Genomic DNA, 21,769 nt, shown 5'->3' with positions numbered 1-21,769 from the left:
TGGGTACCTGGGCTCCATCTGCAGCTTGCAAGGCAAAAGAGAAGTTGGCACTTTGCGTGTGGTAGGTGACAGCTTGGTTCATTTTGCAGACAATATATATCAAGCAGAATTGTATTTTGGTCTCCTTGCAAGCATGTAGACCTAATCGAAAAGGAACAACATCTCTCTTTCTCCCCTGTTGTGTTCAGGGTACAGTTGGTGTTTGTTTAGTTATATTTACTCATTTACGTGTTCTAATAATGTGCTAACTATCTAATTTATATCTGAATTTGTTGGACGTAATAAGGCTTGTGTGGAAAACTGTACATCCACTATGGATGTTTCTCTTTCCTTAGCTTCATAATTTAACTTCAGTATGTTGTTACAATTTCATGAGAAACCTAATGATACTGCAACACACTCCTAAAAAAAGATTTCATTGCTATTGCTATTTAAAATTTATATTCTAAGAATTTTAAGTCTATTTTTCCACTTTAAATAACGAACAGTAAATGAGAGCATATATGCCTTTCTCTTGTGATGTTTAATTGGCATAGTTATCAAGTTATCTTGAAAAATTGTTTGTGGCAGACCATGAATTAGTCAAGCTTAGTAAGTAGGAGGTGGATTTGTGCTCGTAAATTGTTAAGGGGGGGGAATACAACCCATCCAGGGTGGAATTGCGTTATCCATGAGTAGAATCCAAAGGAATCTCTGAAGTGTATACCTGGATTTCACCAAAGGAGGACTGAGTCAACTTAAAGGTGAGATGTGAACACTTTGCGAGTCAAGCATGTAGTTTGCATTCCTTTCTGCTTCACTGTAAGTACTGACATTCCTTCCTGCTTCACTGCAATGTAGCCCTGTAAGGGGCTACATATGGCCATGCTACAACCCCAGTCTCACTTCAGCGGTTGCTAATTGGAAATCGGATGAAGTTGTGCTTACTTTTTGACTCTGTTGTTCAGGTGAAGGTTACCTGTACTCAGCATGGAGCAGTACTACACTTTGCCTCATGTGTTTTTTAAAGGGTATTGAACCTGGATTTCTGCTTTGGTGCAAGTGTCTTCAAAAATACTGATTTGATACCATCCTCTTAAGTAGTATTGTTGACATGTCAGCTTAGAACAAAGCTACACGTGTCTATTGATGTCTGAATTTGAACCGAAACATGACAGTTATTTACTTTAATGTGACTTAGCTCTTTCTTCAAATCCCAAGCTTTAGGTACTCATGTTAATTAAAATGCATTATAATGACAAACTGGTGAATAGTTACAATGTAAAATGTCAATTATCCTATTTTTGAATGCTTTTGGAATAATAAAAAATCATGAAGCCACAAGTCTCCAACTAAACAGATGTCTGTGATGTAAATGGGTAGGAAAAGTCAGTGCCATAATTCCTGCAAACACTTGTCAGACCTCAAAAGATCTCTCTACGTTAGCTGTTAAGCCTGGCGATGCCTAAGACTTGCCTGCAAAAAGCTTCTTTGGACGTCTCTGTGTGCCAGCGCACCTCTGCGAGGTGTCAGTAAGCAGTTGATCCTTGGTGCAGAGAGCTGGAGGAACTGCTGTTCCTGCTGCTCCTTGGGTACGGAGGCATGCAGAAGCCAGCTGTCAGCTGTAAGTTCAGGCCCCCATGTAGTTGCGTGGTGTTTGTGGGTTTTTTGAACTATCATTCTATATCAAGCGCTGCATGGTTTAGTGATAGTTGTCATGGTGTGTTCTTTTTAATCAAAAGAACTGAAGTGTTTCTAAAATGGCAAAGACAACGAATAACTGCAGGAATAACTTGTGAGCAAGTTCTCTTGGCCAGTCTCTACCAGCAGGTGGATGGGAAATGCTCACCCCATGAGCAAATGGGGATATGCTTCCAGGCATTTGATCTTCACCCAACTGGTGTAACCACATGGAGCCTCCTGTTGTTAACTATTATTAACTTTGTCTTAACTTTGGGGCAACCGTGGCTATATGTACAGACTGGGCGACGAGATGCTGGAGAGGAGCCCCACAGAGAGGGATCTGGGGGTTGTGGTTGACAGCAAGTTGAATATGAGCCAGCAGTGTGCCCTGGCAGCCAGGAGGGCCAACCGTATCCTGGGGTGCATCAAGCACGGCATTGCTAGTCGGTCGAGGGAAGGGATTGTCCCGCTCTACTCTGCGCTGGTGCGGCCTCACCTCGAGTACTGTGTGCAGTTCTGGGCACCACAGTACAAAAAGGACGTAAAACTGTTGGAGAGTGTCCAGAGGAGGGCGACGAAGATGGTGAAGGGCCTAGAGGGGAAGACATATGAGGAGCGGCTGAGGTCACTGGGCCTGTTCAGCCTGGAGAAGAGGAGGCTGAGGGGGGACCTCATCACAATCTACAACTTCCTCGCGAGGGGGAGTGGAGAGGCAGGTGATCTATTCTCTGTAATCACCAGTGACAGGACCCGCGGGAACGGGGTTAAGCTGAGGCAGGGGAAGTTTAGGCTGGACATCAGGAAGAGGTTCTTCACCGAGAGGGTGGTTGCACCCTGGAACAGGCTCCCCAGTGAAGCAGTCACTGCACCAACCCTGTCTGAATTTAAGAAGCGACTGGACTGTGCACTGAGTCACATGGTCTCAACTTTTGGGCAGACCTGTGCGGTGCCAGGAGTTGGACTTGATGATCCTTATGGGTCCCTTCCAACTCGGGATATTCTATGATTCTAACTAAGGCATGTTGTATATAGATGATACCATATTAAAGCATTATGCTATTGATACCAAAATTTTGTGACATTTAGTGACGGGTGAGATAACGTCAGAAGCAGTTGCTGAATTGCCTGTGAGTGTTTAAACAGTCAGCGTGCTTTTTCTCCAGGCATTTTCAGAGATGCTTGCATGTATTAAGAGTTTGTAAAAATGTTTAGGAATACAAGGTGAAAATAAGTACATTGACTGGCTCTTTGTGGAAATGGTCAGGTAAAAATTCTGGCTAATATTTTTGTATACAGACAGTGTTCCAATCACACGTAAAACTTAAAACCTAGCATACTGCTTTTAATAAAACACCATTTGGCACAGTGAAGGGAAACCACTGCAGGTGAGGTAAGGAGAATGTAGTGCATACCATACTGAAGAGTACTGGGACAATACAAAGAAGTAGAATTTTGTTCTTTGCTGACCCCACGTGTGATATTTGCAGATCTAGTTATCAAATTATAACTTAATTGTCAAAAATGTGTATGTATACACATAATTCCCTGGGCTAAAGCTGAGACTCAGTGACATACCCAGTTTTGTCCTTGACAATTGAAAGATGCTATGTGAACTGTTACCCCAGGTGCTGTTATTCTTAATTAAACGCTTGGTTAATGATGTAGGTAACTATGTTGTTTAGAAACCTTAACTGTCTTTGGAGTACCAGTTATGCATTTTAGTGTGTTGTAACGGGAATCTCTGTATAGCACTGAGCAAGTCCCTCATGTCTAACTCTGTGCTTTGAGCAGTAGGTGGAAGCACAGTGGATTCACATTAATTGGTTTGTGTAGTTAAGCTGCAGTTGTGAAGAAGACAGAGGAGTTGAGAAGCAGGGGAAAACAACGTTTGGAAGCAGTGGGAAGAGAAAGCGGAAGTGTCTGCGCTCTGAAAAAAAGAATCCTGCCAGGAAATGTAAAAAATACAAGGTATAAAATATTGTGGCTCTCTATTTAATCTATAGAAATGTTCATGGTATTTGAGTTTTTTTTCTGCTTCATTTATGTGCCGTGTCTCCAGTTGTCTGATATTTAAGAAAAAGAACTGCCAGAAGTTAATGATTAAGGCAACAGAAGTTTTTTGTTAGGTCTTAGAAATCTTTTTACTCATTTGCAGTAAAGTGTCCCTGCTGAATAACTCCCCCCATATAATATAGGAGTGTGAAGCCCCTGCCATGCAGTTCGTCTGTCCTCATCTGCTTGTATGAAAAGGTTCGCTACCTCTTTCTGTACGAGAAGGCGTGGTAAGCAGAAACTTCACTCATTCATTTAGAACAAAATCTAAAAAATGCTTGACCAGAATTATGAAATGAAAAATAAGATGAATTTTAACTGCCCAGCCTTTCCCAGCATTCAATGAAGTGCCCCACAGCACTCTGTGACGTGGAAAGAGTGCAGAGATGCCTGTGCTTCATTAAAAGCAGATGAACACAACTTATTTTGCACGTAAGGTCATAATCTATTGCTTGATGACTAACTGGGATTGTATATACTTGAACAGAAATCCAACTTGATACATTATTTACATTTACTAATAGAAATGTTTATGTTAAGAATCCATAACAATGCTTTCACCTGTGTAACTGAGATGTTGCTGAGCCCACAGGCTGTGCCGTGGCAGTGCTAATCCTGTTGTCACTGGTGGAGCATTACTTGGTGTCTGGTTCTGCGGCCGTTTGATCTTAGTGGGTAAACTGACTGCTGCAATCCAGCTCTGTTCCAAAAGGTGTAGGACGATGGTGAAAGGATTCTTCTATCAATTAAAACAGGCAACCAATAAATAAATAAAATCCCCCCCCCTCAGCAAACAAACAAAAAAACCCACAGAACTGCCACCCTAGCAATATTCTTGTGCTATTGTTGGCCACCTGAATGGGGGTGAGGTTACTGCAGCAAGAGGTTTTTGACACTGGCTTTCTTACGAGAAGTTTTTAGCTCTAGTCAGGAAAACATTACAGAAGCTCAGTGTTATTGCCTGGAAAGCCCTTAGCCCATCACTTTAGAATAATGTGGAGTGCCTCACCTCTGCAAACTTCAAGCCAGCTTGCAATGTTTATTGCAAGCACTGTTTGTGCAAAGGCATAAAGTGACCTTATTTTCTTTTCCAGTCTTTTAATTTTAACAATTATGGACACTTGAAAGTACAGCTGAACAGCTTAACAGTTTATCTTCAGGCTAACTATCTCAGAAAAGGATGTAGCCTACTTTGGGGGTGTGGGGGGGGGGAAGGCAATTGTATCCTTGTGTTTTCACTTCGTGGCTTATTCTACCCACGTTTCTTAGGAAAACTGAGCAGTATAAAGTATAACATTGGCTCTTGGGTTTTGCTGTTCCCTGACTTGACTCCTGTAGCCAAACACTGGCTGGAGGGGATTTAAGAACTGAAGAACTCCAGTGGGTGGCCTGATGGCATAGCTCTGCAAGCGAGACAAACCTCGAGCAGAGCGAGCACCACTACACTCATATTAAAGGTTTCCTGTCTTTCTCCTGACTTGACATGTTTCCTTCTCATTTTGCTGGCTTTCATCAGAGGTGATCTTCCTTTATCACTTAAACATTATTCACTTGTCTAAGTAGTCTTTCTTCTTCTTTGCTCTGGATGCAAAGGTATTAGATAATAACAAAAAGGTGGATGTTATTTAATTTTAAATATCTAGTTTTGCTGAAAACGATGGCATGACCAGTTCCATCCATGTGCTCTTCAGGCAGTAGAAGGTTTAAATGCATAGGTAATGGCTTGCCATAATGGTTCTATTTTTCGTACAGTTATAGCATATAATTATTGTTCTGTCTTTTCAAGGGAGTGTTCATGATTACTTAAGTGGTTTTTTCACCTTCGTTTGTTTTGTTCATGGGATTCAGTGCCTTTCTAAATGTTGGCAGCACAGTCTTCCTACAGGTGACACCATCGTCACTTGCTGTGCCCTGAGTGCTGGTGGCACAACAGGAGTCAGTGTAGACAAGCGCAAATATGCGATGTGAGTAACTTGAGCCTTAGGGGGATGCCTGGCAGAAAGCAGGTAGTTTGCAATTACTGGTTCTGTTCATTTCTGTTTTCAAATGGAGCCTGCTTTTCCTTTCCCAGAATACATAAGAATTATCCTACTTCAGTAGTTGCACTGAAATCAAATTAATGTTTATTTTCATCCCTATTGCACCTCCAATTTAAGCTGAGAGGAAGGGAAGGAAGGTTGAGAACGCAGGGTAACCAAGACTCGATGGCACTCTTCTGCCCTTTGGACAACTATGTTGGTGATGGTCTGTAGTTGGAATGTCCAGTCCTGTCGAAGCCTGAATTCAGCAGGGAGAGCTATTTAAGGACTATGTTTGGGGTAGCATGTTTTGACAGCAGTTTATACTGAACTTCTATTAGTGTGTAAAGGAAGAAGTTTTATTATTCTTGAAAAAGGGTCAACTATATCACAATAAATTAGCTCATCTGTAGTACCTCTTAAGAAATACAAATGCCAAGTGTGAATAGCATTGTTTGTTTTTGCAGAAGAAAAGTAGATGATTATTTGTAGGAAAACACTCCTTACTTATCTCATTTCTTATCTCTAAACTATGGGATATAAACTAGACATTTTCTCACTCATTGAGGTTATTTCTGCCTCAGCAATTTTTTTCTAATGAACCTTCCTCTACACTTACTATCTCCGAACAAGAAATTGCCTCGAACTATTAATTATTTTTTTCTTTTGTTACCTTTTTCCTTCATAGGGCAGAAAATAGTTCAGCCAGATGTTTGTCTTCACCATGTAGAATGTTGTAAGATGAGGTGTTTATAAGTATCTCTTGTTAGCATGTGTAGTGCTAGGTTGTTTGACATTGGCCAGCTGATTCGGAAAGTACCAGGAGGGGCAGGTGAAGTGTGATTGCCAACACTCCCCCTGTTAATTGTGCTGTGCCTGATGTGGGGGCTATCACCTCGGTTTGTAATGGGTATGTCCTGTGAAGTCTCAGATGTGGCTTAAAACACCCACATCCATTTTCCAGCTCTGTCACTCCCTGAAGGTTACCTCTTTGCAGGGATGGCACTTACACATCTTCCCTAGTGCACTTGCTTCCTTACTATGCCCAGTACTTTATGCTGGACTATATATGACAGTAGAGATGCATAGATATTAGTAATGTCTCGAACCTCCTCAGCTTAAGAATATATGTCAAAGATCTTGGGTGTTTTGAGGTTAGCTGAGTTGTGCCAGTGTGTTTGTGCCACCTGGAATCTGCCTTGAACAACTATGGTTTGATTTGGCTTCCAGTAGGACAGGCTGGTATTTATTTATTCTTCATTTATAATGTTTCCAGTCAGTAATTCTTGTCCTTGTTTTCAGTGTGCAGTGTCTTCTCCCCACCGCTGATCACCTTTCTTGAGTTTAAAAGTTGAGTTCCAAATGTCAGCATGCAGAGGGAGGAAAGGCGGCATTGCACCTGGTGGTTATAATGATAATGTATATAGGGAAAAATTCTAATAGAAAGGTGAAAACAAGCTGGTATCTAGAGCAATCTTTGGCTGTTGCAGAGCTGAAGCTGTCTGCACTGATGCCTATAACATAATTTGCATTGAATTAATTGTGGCTGTCATTTCCGTATGGCTTGAGCAGTAAGTCTCCATGGCGGGTAGAAAGCTGTATATGGTTAGCTCTGAATTTTGAGATTACAATATCTAAGAGGATGGGCACAGGCACACAAGGGTGGTGCTCGGTGAAAAAGGTCTTGGGTCTTGATGGTTACAGCTAATTGCTTTCTGGAATTCTGCTTAAATTGCAAAGCAGCTGTAAAATTAGGGCCAGAGTTCTCTACTGGGAGAAATCTGATCAGAAAACACAGTATATAGTTATCCAGGATTGGTCCTAGGAACCATAAAATACTTGTGCTGTGTTCTGACAAAAACTGTAATGCTTCCAAATGTCAGTGCTTTCTGAATTGAGATCTTAATCTAGCAATATTATGAAGATTTAAAAAAAAAATAGCACATATATTTCCTTGAATTTATCTCTTGTTTAATATTGTAGCAGCCAAGACTTTTGTCAGAGGATCCTAAAACTAAATTATTGTCAGAATTAATCACAAGAGAAGTTGTCATGCCTACCAAGCACCAGAACCAGTCAGCTGCACTTCAGTCTCTCAGGCTTAAATCTCGTACAACTACCAGCTGCCCCAGTGCAGGAGGGCCCTGCTGGAGCTGTGTGCTACCCGCCTCACAGGGAAGCCGTACCCTGGAAATGGGAACGGATCACTTGGTCAGCGTCGTCTTTGTTAAGAAATGTGTTGTACACTCACCAGCTCTCCTGTCAAACTCTTCCTAAGCTTGTCTGTAAGTTACGGGGTTTTAGGTGCCCCTTTGCGAGCCTGGTTTCTAAGCGGGTCAGTCTTCCCTGGGGGAATCGCAGTGTGTGCCCGAAGCTGTGTAAGGGGCTGAGCGCAGGACAGACCGAGAGGTCGGGGCAGGGGGAAGCTGGGGAGCTGCTGGGAGGGAAGGAGCTGCAGAGCACCCCAGGGCTGTAACTGTCTGCACGTGGCTATCCAGCCAGCTACCAGATGCATGGCAAAAGGGGGCAGCGCGGCTCTGGTGTAGTGCTCCATTGCTGCTTCTAATGGTTGCTCTGGAAAACATCTTGACCAGGTTGATTAGGATGGCAGTAACATTTTTACAACATATTTACAGATGGTGTGTAAATAACTCGTATCTTCTAGAATTCTAGCAGTTCTAAGCTAGGCTCTTTATCTACTGCATCGCTGTGGGTTCTCTGGTCCAAAACTCCCAGGAAAGAAGCTAGCACTTACACTTATTGGATACCTGTTCATGTGCATTCTCTCACCTGTACAGACTACTTCTTCCTGTGTGTCTGGTGGGACTACAGATTAATTCTCTGACACTTCTTTCAGATCTAATCTCAAAAGAAATTGTGACTGGATGGATATGGCATTCCAGAATCCCTCCTGCTTTTCAAGTTTTTGTCAAAACAGGTGGTGTCCTCATTAAAAGTAAGAATCTGTGGTAATTATTAACATAGAATATAATGCCTAGGACATTTGTTCTGTCTACTTTTCACTTACTTTATTTTTCCCAGTTATTTTACATTCCTTAGCTCCCCATGGATTGCATCTTCAGATACAGAGCCCAATCAGTGTGTTCAGGAAGGGAAAAAAAAAAACCACGAAACCAGCATTGCGGAGTTTACAAGGGACCACTAGCCTGACACAGTTACTACAGCTGAGAGTCTGAGGGAGGGGTTCCTCCTGCTTTCAAAAGAAATTTCTCATAAGGGGTAGTGTTTCACCTAATTAAGAGAATCTGTTTAAAAGAGTAGATGTGCTTCAAAGCATCCCAGAGAGGAGTCTGCAGAGACACGTGTCGTCCATTCTCTAGCTGGATCAAAGTGGCACAGAGACATTAGGCAGGTTTCTCCCTTTTATCTGGTTATTCTCTATTGGTGCAACAGATCTGACTCTGTTAAAGCTTGAGCAGACTTTGCTGCAATGGTTGAATGATGTCCAAAGCTGATTTGTTAGACAACACAAAGAACAATGAATTATCTACCATGAAACTGCAACAGCTGGCCTCAAGATTAAGAAATAAATGATAAATTAGATAAAATGAGGTCCTAATCTTGTTATGCAGATAACAGGATCTTAATAAAGCAAAATTAGCTAAACCTGTCAAGTAACAGAGTGAATGCCACCAAGAACTCAGTGTTAGTTGCTGATATTGTTGCTAACCAGACTGCTGGCAGTTCTTTTAGATGGACTTTGCAGCAAAATAGAAAACGAGCAAAAGACTTTTTGGGAGAGTTTGGGGCTTTATTTAAAAACAACAACAACAAAAACCTGTAGTTGAATATAGATAAAACTAGGTGAAAATGGCACCCATTACATGCCCAAATCTAGCTTTTGCTGCTGTTGTCCATGTAGCATTCTGCTTTTCTGCCTTTGCAGTGCTTTAATATGTGTCCTTTGCTCTTACGCTGTATTGATAACATCACAAACAGCATGGCACAAGCTAAGCAAAACTGTTTAATACCTCTTTCTTGGCTTACTTTTTGTGTTTTCCTCTGTTATTAAATTAATTTTCAGTTGTACACATTGAGTTTCAGAAACTCATGTCAAACTTGTAGCATCCTATCTGACCCATGGAGGATATGGTCCCTGTAGTATAACAAGAATTTCATGGAGCCCCTGTAAAGATGCGTATTTTTTAATCAGTGTTCTTATTTCTTTGAGAAGTGGTGTTACTTCTGGGCTTTTTCTAAAGGTATACTTAGGATTTGCAAGGTATACTACAAAGTATATGAAACTTATCAAAAAATCTCTTCAGGAAACTTCTGAAACATGATGAAAAACTACTGCAATATTCATAATGTTACTTAAAATATGTTGTGAATAATGGACAGATACTGTGCCAGCAGGTATCCTTTAAAATAACTTAATAAAGTAGCAACTGATAGCCATTCCCAGAAGTAACATCACACAATGTTGTAAACAGCAGAAATGTTGATTAGCTGGCCCTTTGTTTTTCTGTTGCTGAATTTCTAAAGTCATAATGAAACTGTTGCATAAGTAGATATAGTATCAAAAAGTAAAGTTGAGAATTATTTTTTTTATCTTTGGGAAAAATGTAAGCAGTCTTTTTCCCACACTTAGCTGAGATTTCAGTTTCCATCAGTGTGTGGATCTGTTTGTGTAGGCCCTGTATGTATATTTGGCAATTTGCAGAAAACTAAACATAAGTAACCAAAACAAGGAAAACTATCCATTATGCAGGAATGCACATAGATGAGGTATTTATTAAAATAAAAATGTACAGTGCTGGCAAAGGCAAGCACAAATCTAAGCTGCATATCTGAATCCTAGAAAAGCCTGGATGCACATTCTGGGTTTTGTCTTTGTGTTTGACGTAAATGCAAAAAATACGGAGCCTTTCTTTTTTAAGAAAGTGGTAATCATTTTAAGATCAAAGCCAAATTTCCTTCCCTTCACTTTTAAAATGCCATTTTAGTATTGATTTTTTTTGCTCTATTTTGCTTTATAAACTTTTTAACAAACCCAGGAATGCCAGCTGTTGCAAGATGTCTTACAGGATTATCTATAAGGGAAGTCATTCTTCTGAAACTTTAACAGGCCGTAGAGCAAAAGTGATATAGAAATAGTATTGTCAGAAATAGACTTTGTGTTTTACAGGCAACAGTCAGGATGTACGGCAGGCAGTGAGCAGGTAGGTTTGTGTGGCCAACTTCAAAGCCAGTATCTTGATGAAATGTGACACAGAGTGCCCGTTGAGCCCTCCACGGTGGTGCTGGTGCAGCCTAGGTGTGCCAGCTGGAATCTTGTCTGCTTCCTGGGCTGGAGACAGCCAGGGTGAAAATACAGATGCCAGAAGTCTGATGTCTGTACCTAAAATCATGTACTTAAATCTGTTTATATTCCTAAATCAGATAGCTCTTATGTGAGAGAACTGAATTACTTTTGATGGTTAGGTTTAACACTAAAGCTTACATTTCTTACAACGAGGCACCTTGCCTAGGGAGAAGTGCAACTTCAGATTCCATAGTCTGCTAAACTGACTGCGTTTAACATATATGTAGCATATCAGTATGTGCTGTGCATTAGTCTAAAGGAGACGTGATTGGCATTGCAAGCTATGTCAGAGGACTGGATTTCAGTTATACTTCCTTTCTTGTAGGAAAGGTGTGTATTGATAATAGCAATGTTTGAATTCGGTGGTAAAAATGACAGTTGTCTTCTTGGATTCAACCTTTTGTTTTTACACTTGAAATGTTAAAGGAACTATAAAATTACTGATTTGCATCCCTATGGAAAGCAACACCTGTTTCTTGGTTAAAAAAAGTCTTTACTGACATTGAGAACAGCTTCACTGGGCGTAGGTACTGTAGGACTGATCACAGCTAGCAGGCCTAGATAGGATTTAATATTAACTGTGTTAATCCTGATCTTGCATGCTGCATAAACAGGATCAAGCAAAAATTTTGAGTGTCTATTTTCTTCTAATGAGTATTATTTTCCAGCTTAAAACTTGTACAACTTCTGTCACTCAATCACTCAGGAACATCAGCTACACATTTCATGCCTATCATGCTGTAGGTGTACATCAAGATGCAGATACTCCGAATTGTACCTTTGTGGATACAAGATATTGCTACAAAATACTTGGACATTTTCCCAAAGCTACTCCAGAAGACAAATCAGGCTAACAGTATATTTCTTCTGAATATGGAACCCAGAAATAGAATGAGGATTAACATGAATGATTAGCATGGGAGAAGCAATCCAGCTAGATGCTCTTTCCTGACTTTTGTGCTCATGAATATGGGTTAAAGAAACACTACTTACTAAAACAAAACCATTTGTTCTGTTCTTTTCATAGCACAACCATCTGTTTGAAACAAGTCGAACAGGGAAAAACTGCATTTCCTTACCTCATGTAGTAAAGTGGGGGTACGGGCCTTGGGGCTCCATGTTCCTGCAGCAGCTCTGGCCTAACCTAAGCAGAAAGGCAGGATTTTTTTTATGCGGGCGCTCTGCCTTTTGCTTCTGTGTCTTGGTGACCTAAAAGCTACCTGACAGGCAGACCAATTTAGCATGGCAAATGAAAGTCCCACTGTGGGTGCCAATAGAAGCCTGCACAAATAAGCAGAGAATACTTTCCAAAATGCTAAGAGAAGGTGTAATGAACTTCAGCCACTCAACATCCAGTAAAGTAGCAGAGGATATAGTGAGTGTGGTCATAGTGCAGTTTGGTTTGGGTTGCACGTATCCTAAAATAGTTTTTTATTATCACAATGCCTTCTGTGTCATCACTTCTGTATAAATAATAAAGCTTTTCATCCACACCTAGGAAATAAGTGTTTTTCCTGTTCACTGCCAACATTGTGTCCCCCAGCACCTCCTCATTTCACGCTACCACACGTAGAAAGCAAATTACAGCAAGGCAAGGGGGCAGCCTGGTATCCTGTGCTATAATTTGGTGAAGGGCTCTGTGTATGTGTAGACAGCTGCTGTTTATTCCTATCTTGCATATTGCAGTGTTCTCAATTTTCCTCCCACACGAAGTTGTATTCCTGTGTTCAGTTGAAAGGGCACTTAAAAAGCAGTATGTCACTTTACCCATGATTGCAGTCAACGTAATAAAGATCATATATTTTCTAGACCTGCAGTACAATATCAAACACTTTTAATTTAGGTTAGTAAGTATTAAGGCCAGAAGGGTGTAGAAAATCTATTATGATCTCTATGACTTAGTCCAGAAGTTATTGCTCTGTTGTGCTCAGCTGGATAATTGCCTGAGTTTGCATCTCTACCTGGAAACAATATATCTTGAAGTCTTCTAATCATTTTTCTTGGCAGTTCGCTCAGACAGTTGCTTGCCCTTGTTCTTTAAAATCTATGTCTTAATTAAGTTTGATTTTCTTTTGTTTGGTTTCAGTATCCTCTTTGTTACTTTTCCTCTCAGTAGAAAGCTTTCTTATTGCCCAGCATCTTATTCCTGGGAAAGAAACTTCTACTACTTCACTGTGTAGCGCATCTCAGCAGAGAGATTAGTGCAAGTCCAGAAAACAGTATTGACATGTCAGAGGAATGTTCCTCCTGATCTAATTAGTCTCTTTTCTGTCCCTCCCTCCTCCTTTTGTGTTTAATTAGTTCAGATGCAACACTGTGCTGGCATGGCTGTGCGGTTTGTGTAGGTAGGCAGGTTGGAGCTGGACTTGGGTTAATGGCAGTGCTGCACTGCACAGTGAGGACGCTGAAGCACACCAAGTCGCTCCTTTTTGATGAGCTGAACAGACTGAGCCTAAGTGTAAATGTAAGGCTCTTTCTCCAGTGCTCGTTTTTCTACCATAATAGGTCTGTTCATGCTGGGCTTTCATAAACATGCTCAAAGGAGGTTTTAAATGCTGGAGGTATTGTAAGTCTGAAAATAAATAAATAAAACCTGGGTAGTGTGGCAGAAGGTGAAGTGAAGCTTGTAGGCTCTAATTTACTACCTGTGGGATTCTGTAGCGTTATTTCTGGAAAAACATTGCATTATATGATCTATATTATGGGTTGGCTGGATAGGATGGAGGAGATTAACACTGACTAATAGTCTTAATTTACATTTGCCACTGAACTCTGAAAGTTTGGGCCGTGGATTAATACTATCAGCGCTATGTATTTTTGCTGCAAGGCAGTGATTTCTTAATGCTAGAAAAGGTTTAGGAAATGACTTTAACTAGTCGAACCTTGACAACTTCGTTGCATTGACTTCCTTACTATTTCAATTTACTGTCTTTTGAAAGCTTTCTTAATGTAGTGTCTTCTCAGAGTACAGTTTTTATTTTCCAAACCTTTTATCATCTGAGATGCTGTTCTCTGAACTCCCTCTGATCTGTCCATCTCCAAAGCGAGATGCTCCAAAACACACACGCTCTGATTGAGATCTAATGGGACTGGGTAATCATGCTTATTTTACATACTTAGTGCTGTGACCTAAATAGCATTCACTTTTTATGTGACAATGTTTTATTGTTAACTTGTATTCAGTGTATTATCCAATATGACATACAGCTCCGTCTCTGTGAAGCTCCTGTACAGAATCTATTCATGGGGAAAATCCTAGTGGCCTTGTTCAATTTAAACTTGTCGCATCTTCAAGCAAAGTCAGTTAATCTCGGTGGGAGTTGCCAGATTAAGATGGAACAAAGACCTCAGGATTTGGTTCCCTGTTGGTATGTTTGTTTGTTCTTCTCAGCTGAAACTATTGTCATTTGTTTCTACTGAATCATAACAAATTGATTTAATTATTTTAGTCCCTCAACATCTTTGACATCTTGCATACTGTTTAGGAGAGGTGTAGTGGCATGCAGTTCTCTGTTTCCTCATACTTATAAGATTAGTATATTTGTATTCTAAATGCAAATTTGGATATTTTTGAAGAGTCTGCTTAGTAGACAGACTTTTCTCCATCATTAAAACTTGTTGAAAAAACTACTTTTTTCATAGAGATGCGGGCAACAGACTGTTGCCCTAGTATTTTCAATTACAACAGTTCACGTGGTAGAATATCAGTATATAGACACATCAAGAGTTTTACGTTGTCTGAAGATGCACATACGTATGAAAGAAATAATAATAATTTGTAGTTTATTCTAAAGCTTCTTTGTTACTTTCTCTAGCGTAGTTACAGTGGGGGAAAATGATTATGAAGGTCACCTCTCCAGTATAGACAGAAACTCGGAGTATGAATTTTGCACTAGAAGCTTTAGGCTTTTTGTTTCCCTTCCTATCACTTCCTAATTAAAAGGAAAAAGGGAGGGGAGAGGGGAAAAAAAAGCTTTCTAAGACCTTTGGCTCTAATTAGATTTTCATTAAGGTTTTATAAAATCTATTACACAAAGTCTCATAAGAAATGGATTCATGGAGATGATTAACAAATTGGCTTAATGAACTTATCTTGAACCTCTTAGACCCACTGTGGAGTTCTCACTACCCTGAAGTGTCAGAAAGAAGCACATCTAGTATGACAGTTCAGAACAGTATAAGAAGTAAAAATGAGATCAGATGGTCTCAGCCTTGCTCGTAGTTTTTTGAGTGCACACATCAACAAGCCATACTGAACTGTCACTAATTTGACAGCTGTAGCAGTGAAAAGCCCCATAAAGCCACAATAAGACTCTGGGACTTGTGCCAGCTGAAGGCAGTTTTACCTTGAAAAGACTGACTGGGTTCTGTGATGGAACAAGAAGCTGAGCTCTTAACTTTCATTTGCATAGGGACGAAAGCAAAAGCAGCTGCTTGGTCCTATTTTGCCATTTGCTTGCACTAGTGCAAATACCAGTGTTATAACACTAGGCCGATCTGCATGTGGTTGGCAGGCAGAACACCAAGAGCAGAACTGCCAAAAGAGAAGGTACTTTTTGCAGCAGTTTCTATAATAATAATAATACAGGTGAATTAAGAAACTAGTTTAATCTTCACATCTGTAAGATAGTCATATTACAGTTCTTAAGACTTTACTGTGTGATTTATGTAGCTCTTACATAAATGATGTTATACCATTTTACAAAAAAAAGTGAATCGACTTTTTGATGCTAAATGGAAGTAGATGAAAAGAGCACCCAAACTTAGAGCTGTTCTTCAAGGTATTTTGTTTGTGACTGTTGTGGGATGCTTTAGCTTTAATATAAGTGAGGTCTAAAAGCACATGTGAAAGCCAACTTTAATCCAAGGATTTGGACCAGGGTCCTTTGGGGGGGGGGGAAGAAACCAAGCCAACAGAGTTGTATTCTTCTAGAAATATTGTTGAAGGACTGTTCATAATGCTATGCAAGATTACCAGAACTTTATGAAAAACACCTGGAAGGCGATAGGTGGGCTTAGAGCGTAGGAAATGTCTAGAGGATAGCTACTTTTTGTTGGCACCCATCAGCATGCGTACCCCTTGATCTCAAGGCTATAGCTTTGTCTTTCTGTTTACTTTGCACAGGACTGCTGCACAACAGACAGTCCATTAAATAGGCCCTGCAGGAGCAGTGACCCCCCTGCCCTGGTTACCTGAAGGGCTGAGGTGCTGCAGCAAGCCCCTGGTCCTGCTGCCCCAGGAAGGCCTAGGCCCGTCCCGCCGCACCTCAGCTTCGTTCTCATGGCGTCAGGCAGGCAGGGGTTGTGCCTGCTGCCGTGGTTGGTCAAGAAGCATCAAGTTCCCCTGACTCGGAAGTAAGCAGGGTTGGGGCTTAAAGCCTGGTTGGAGAAATAAATCCTGATGGGCGTCCTTGAGTCGTTTCCTGCCGGATTGTTTCCTTCAGCCTGTCTGTGTGGTGCAGTGAGGGAAGCGCAGCGCGTGGCTGAGGAGAGGCTGAGGCCTGGCAGCTATTTGGTGGTGCTGCCGTTGAATGTTCAATTACACTTAGCTATTTTCAGCCTGAGGATTAAAACTCAGCTATTTTCCCTTACCAGGAGGGAGTAAACACCATAAAGCTTCTAGTTGGCTGTGCTTAACTCCTCATTCAGCTTGCTGTATGGGATGTCGGCTGTGTCCTTTTCCCATCCATCTGTGCACGAGCGCGAGTAGCAGCTCCCTTGCCGTTCCCCAAACTGTCATCTGCGAAAGGGAATTTGGAGGAGTAAAGAAGCTCCCTGTGTAACCGTATGTCCCCACACAAGCTCGCAGAACAGGAATCACAGATTGTCCTTGTTGTTGTCGTCTCTTGCCAGGCTCGAAGTATCTCCTTTTCAGTTGTTGAAGGGGCTTTCAAATGCTTTTAAGAAGCTCTGGAAACAAGACTTCAGTAATTAGGCTTCTGCCTCCTCAGTGGCAGCAGCTAGATGGGCGGTCTGCTTTTTCAGTTGCACGTCTCTGAACCGGCGTAGTGGATCAGCGTGTGCCAGTGTCAGCATGGTATGTTCCAGCTTCTTTGGGGTGTTTTGCTCCAGAGCACTCATCTGAAAATGAAGCTGGTGCTTGGAGCTTTGCGACCTGCTCTCTTCTCCCAGTGTGTGTCTGCAGAATACAGTAGCATGCAAATAATGTAGAGTCTTGTCTTTCATCAGTGTTGTAGAAGGTAGCTTTACTATGTATTTTAGAGTATGCAAAATAGCTATATTAGGAAAAGTCTCTTGATGTCAAGGTCAAAAAAAAAATGCTTTGCCAACCTTACAGACTCTTTTTATTAGTGGAAAGAACTTAGGTTGCCCCTGTAGCCTTTATTTGCTTCCTTGTGGACATTATGTTACGATAGCTATTTTAGAGTTATTTTAATTGCAGAATAACAATATTAGAGTCAAATTTTGCACTAAGAAAGGTTAAGAAATTGCACCAGAGGGTGCACAATTATGTCACACGGGGACTTTGCTAAATTTGGGCCATGCCTGAAGCAAATGTGCTTTCCTGTTGAAAGGATGATTTGTTAGCCAAGTAAACTAGGATTGTCCACATAGTGTTAGCTGTGCTTGGTAAACCTAAACAGTTGTGTTAATTATACTTTAAATTAAATGTTCAACTTTTCAGAATATTATTTATTAAGGGGAAGGATGAAGCTTAATTGTTGGAATGAGAAACAACGCAGAGTTGCAGTTATGCATTATTCCTGGGGTTAATTTTCTATTGAAGAGAGTGCCAGAACATCAGGATGGGCACACAGATGAGGGTGCATTCTGATTTGGTTAAGAGCAGGGCCATGTATCTCATAAAATTATGTCATAACAGTAGCAGTCTTCTTTTTGACTTAGTGAATGGTTTGAGCTGTGCTCCCTGTGCAAGTGTAGCAGCATCATGAGGAAACATGAAGATGCTACATAAATCAGAAGACCCATGCCTGAGTTGTTTGCAGAAATAAAGGACAGAATTAGAAGCCTGTTGATTTATAACTGGTAGTTGTTACTGGTAAGCAGACTTGCAGGCATACGTTTTACATGCATCCTATTGTTCATGTTCAAAAGAGCAAATCAAATTAGGACAGCTAAAAATCCACGTTTTTGATCTGGATGACTGTTATCAGATATCGAAAAGAATAGAGAGTAATGTTCTTATAAAAAAATACAATGAATGCCTCATGTCCACGAGGGATTACACATCTTATTTCCTAGGGTCAATTCAAAAAGAACCTGTGTTTGGTAAAAATGTGCAATACTGTTTGCCTGAAAAATGTGAAGATTTGAATCAACATCAATGGGTACTGGGGTGTGTTGCAACTTTGAATGCAGGCTAAGGTTTGCTAAAATGGAACTGATATACTTATTGATGAGCTTTTGGTTTCGATAGCAGGAAACAAACAAACTAAAAAATCATTTAATGTTTGCAACTTTTTGATGCTGTATCCCTTAACACAGTGAGTACTTTTGCTTGTAGATGGTAATTCTGACCATTAGGGACCAGATATTCCTTGGGGGTGGGCAGTGACAGCAGATACAATCAGGTATATAAATGAACACACAAAAAACTGCAGGTCTTTTTTGGGGGGTTGCTGCTTTTTTTGGGATGTGGAGGGAGTTCTCTATCCCACTTTGAGGTGTGTGTATTACCCAGTCACAACAGAGAAAAAAGTGGATTATTTTGTTGCATATTGATCTTAGTCATCATATTATATTTTAACAGCAAGTGGATCTCTGAAACCAAACCTTTGAAATGTCACAGAAGAAGAAATATAGGTAAAATTATATTGCCCGTTTGGTGGTGTTCATGTGAAAGGACTTATTGGCAGTTGAGACAACTCATGTTGGCTTTTACAATTTCGAAGTAGGGTAGTTGCTGTATCTTACAGATCTATTTCCTCACAACTCATCTGATTAATCTTATGCATGACTTCATATGGCTAATTTTTTCTCCCTTTCTCAACATCTACTTCATTGGTGGACTGCAGTATTTTTTGGGATGTGTTTGCTGCTCAGTTTATTAAATCTCTCTCAGTATGTTTGTGCCTTACTTAATTCCTGGGTATAGTGGTGGTAAAACTTAACTTACAGAATAGTAGTAGTCAGTCCAGTACAAGAAAATTTGCTAGAAATATTGCAAGTCAGTTTAACATAGTTTATTTCCTAGGCTATGCAGTGAATGGTTCTCTTAATTCTAGTCCTAGTTTCACTTTCACGTGGGCAGCAGCTGTAGGCGTCGTGGCATTACAAGCTACTGGAAACCGTTCCAGTTCTGATATGTAGCCTAAGCTCTGAGTAGAATTAGATGATGTGGAGCTTAAAATGCTGTCACTCATCTTGAGCCATATAAAGTGTGGTGCTTCTGTTGTACCTGCTACTGACCTAAGCCAATGGTAGCCACAAGGGATTTTGTTGTTGTTTGCTGTTGTTTTTGAAACTTCTTGGATCAGACTTTTCCTCTTAATGGCATAAACATCAGCATCCCTACAGTATTATAAACGAGAGCAAAGAGTGTGTGTTCTTGTTAGAGATGACTCAGTCTTTACACTTCGGCTTTGATATTTACATACTTCTTTTCAATAGAGAACTGTCAGTAGTGTCTTTTATCTGAAATTTGGTGCTAGGTTGTCCTATTCTCAGTAGCAAAACCAAAAGGAGGACAGCTTGTGCTTCCTCAGGGACTTAACCCCATCCATCCCCCTGCTCTGGCTGTGTGACAAGTACAAATTGCAGACAGGGCTGGGATGGCTGCTCTCTTATAGACACCTAAACTGTTTCTTTTTTGTTTTCAAGAAGTGGTTTTAAGCAGCAGTCAGATTGCACTTCAAAGGGTTTTTCTAAATTTACTTCTGTAAGAACTGAGCTGCCCTGATACGCTGCCTTGCTGGCTGTAGCAAGTATGAATCTTTCTCCCGAGGGTCCATGGTGTGTGCCTGGCCCTGTGGTGTCCTGCTGGGGCATAGGGTGGGCAGATTTGGGCTGCTCCTGGCTGGGGCTGCTAATAACATGATGTGAGAAGGAAGACATAAGCAAAACAGAAGAGAAAATCACTTCAGCTCTTTCACTTGCAAGTAGTATTTCATACGTAAGTTAAAATAGCATTTAATTTGGGAACATACCTACAGAAACAGTGTATTTTCTAAAAGCAATTTAAGTGACTTCATTTCAAAGTTGCAAAGAGTGTGTTTGAGTGATTGATATACTGCACCCTCACAGTGAATATACATCATGTTTTAAGGTAAAATGAATAGTGCGTAGCTTTACACAGAGGCAAAACTTAGTGTTTAAACCTTCCAAGCTTTTTAAAATCTGTTTTTTTTTTTTTTTTTTTTTTTTTCCCCAGGAAAGCTTATTCAATACATGGAGAAAGGAGAGGAGAACTGAAAACAGGTTTTCTAATTATTTTTCTGAATTCAAAAACTTTGATATAAATTAGGTAGTCATTGACCACCAAGGGCAGATTGAGGAATGGAGGTGTCTAAACTTGCTGTGGCATGTGTGCATAGCTTTCAGCCACCCATGCTAGGGATTTTCCCCCTCACCTGGTGTTGCTCGGCCTTCTTTGAGTTCCAGATTCAGCATCATAAGAAAACACCTGCTGAGCAGCTTGTGTACTTCAGGTAGGGGAATAACACCATGTCTTAAAGAATGATCTGAATGTAGATTAAGTCTTACAGTCCAACAGAACTTATGTCCACAAGTTTATGTGCAAATGTCAATAAATTGCTTTCTGATACAAAATAGGAACAGGTTAAAATGTGAAACAAGATTTTTAGCCTAAACTGTGACTTTTTTTCTATGTAAATCTCAGTTGCTGCATACAACTATGGAGAGGTTCTCTTTTGTACTTTTTGCCCTATGACAATTAACTGGGAAACTTTTTCAGATATTACCATAAATAAGTTGCAGTTGTATGTATGTAACATACTTGAAAAAAATGGGTTTTGATTAAGCTGATCTCACTTTTAAATTGAGACAATTGAAACTGTCAAAACTTTTCTTCCCTCATTTTGAAATGCTCTTGCTACTTTCCCCTTTTTCTCATGGTGCTAGTGATCACTTTAAGTTCATTTATATTTCAGAAGAGTCCACAGTCTCAGCACTTAAACATGTCAACAGTTATGCATAAGTTTAATAATCTTTTGAAATCAGTGGGACTACTTATCTGCTTTAAAGTGGCTAGAGGGCTTTTGGGAAGGCTGAGGAAATAGCAGTGTGCATCAAGACCTTTTTGTCCACATGGAATAAAACAGCAGATACAGTCTTCATCAGCTAAAAATTTCCTTGACTGTTGTTGGAAATAGCTTCATTTTTATGTAAGGATCAGTTAAAATAGGAATAGGTTAACTCTTTCTGTCCATAAACACAACATTGAAATACTGCCACGGTCCTTTAAACTTTGTCATACTGGAATTACTGATACATCACTTCATATAGGTTTTGTAGGTCTGGAGCTTCCTAATAGCTCTGAGGAAAATGTGATATGTTGAAACTAATTTATAAACATTATTGGTATTTAACGTAGAGCTCTGGATACTAGTTGAATTTGAGCAGTGTAGCTATTTATCTCGTAGTGACAGCAGATACTGATTACAATCTAGAAGGACAGAAGTGCCATTAAACTGGAAGGTCTGTATCCCACTAGTAGCATAGTCTGTCATTTTGCAGGAGGGTTGAAGCCACCGTTTCCTTGCTTTGAGAG

General features: G+C 40.4%; 1 protein-coding gene across 1 annotated transcript in view; it reads left to right on the top strand.

The window, feature by feature from the left end:
- The window catches only part of LOC308176735 (uncharacterized protein), a 92,270-nt gene extending 71,812 nt beyond the window's left edge, over positions 1–20,458 (top strand). Inside the window, exon 17 of the mRNA XM_080552866.1 lies at positions 20,411–20,458. The gene's annotated coding sequence lies outside the window, so the exon portion shown is untranslated. The remainder of the gene's footprint in view (positions 1–20,410) is intronic.
- Positions 20,459–21,769: the final 1,311 nt, after the last annotated feature.

This window comes from Anser brachyrhynchus, assembly GCF_964034855.1.
Source record: "Anser brachyrhynchus genome assembly, chromosome: 12".
NCBI lineage: Eukaryota > Metazoa > Chordata > Aves > Anseriformes > Anatidae > Anser > Anser brachyrhynchus.
This window is presented reverse-complemented; position numbering and strand designations above follow the sequence as displayed.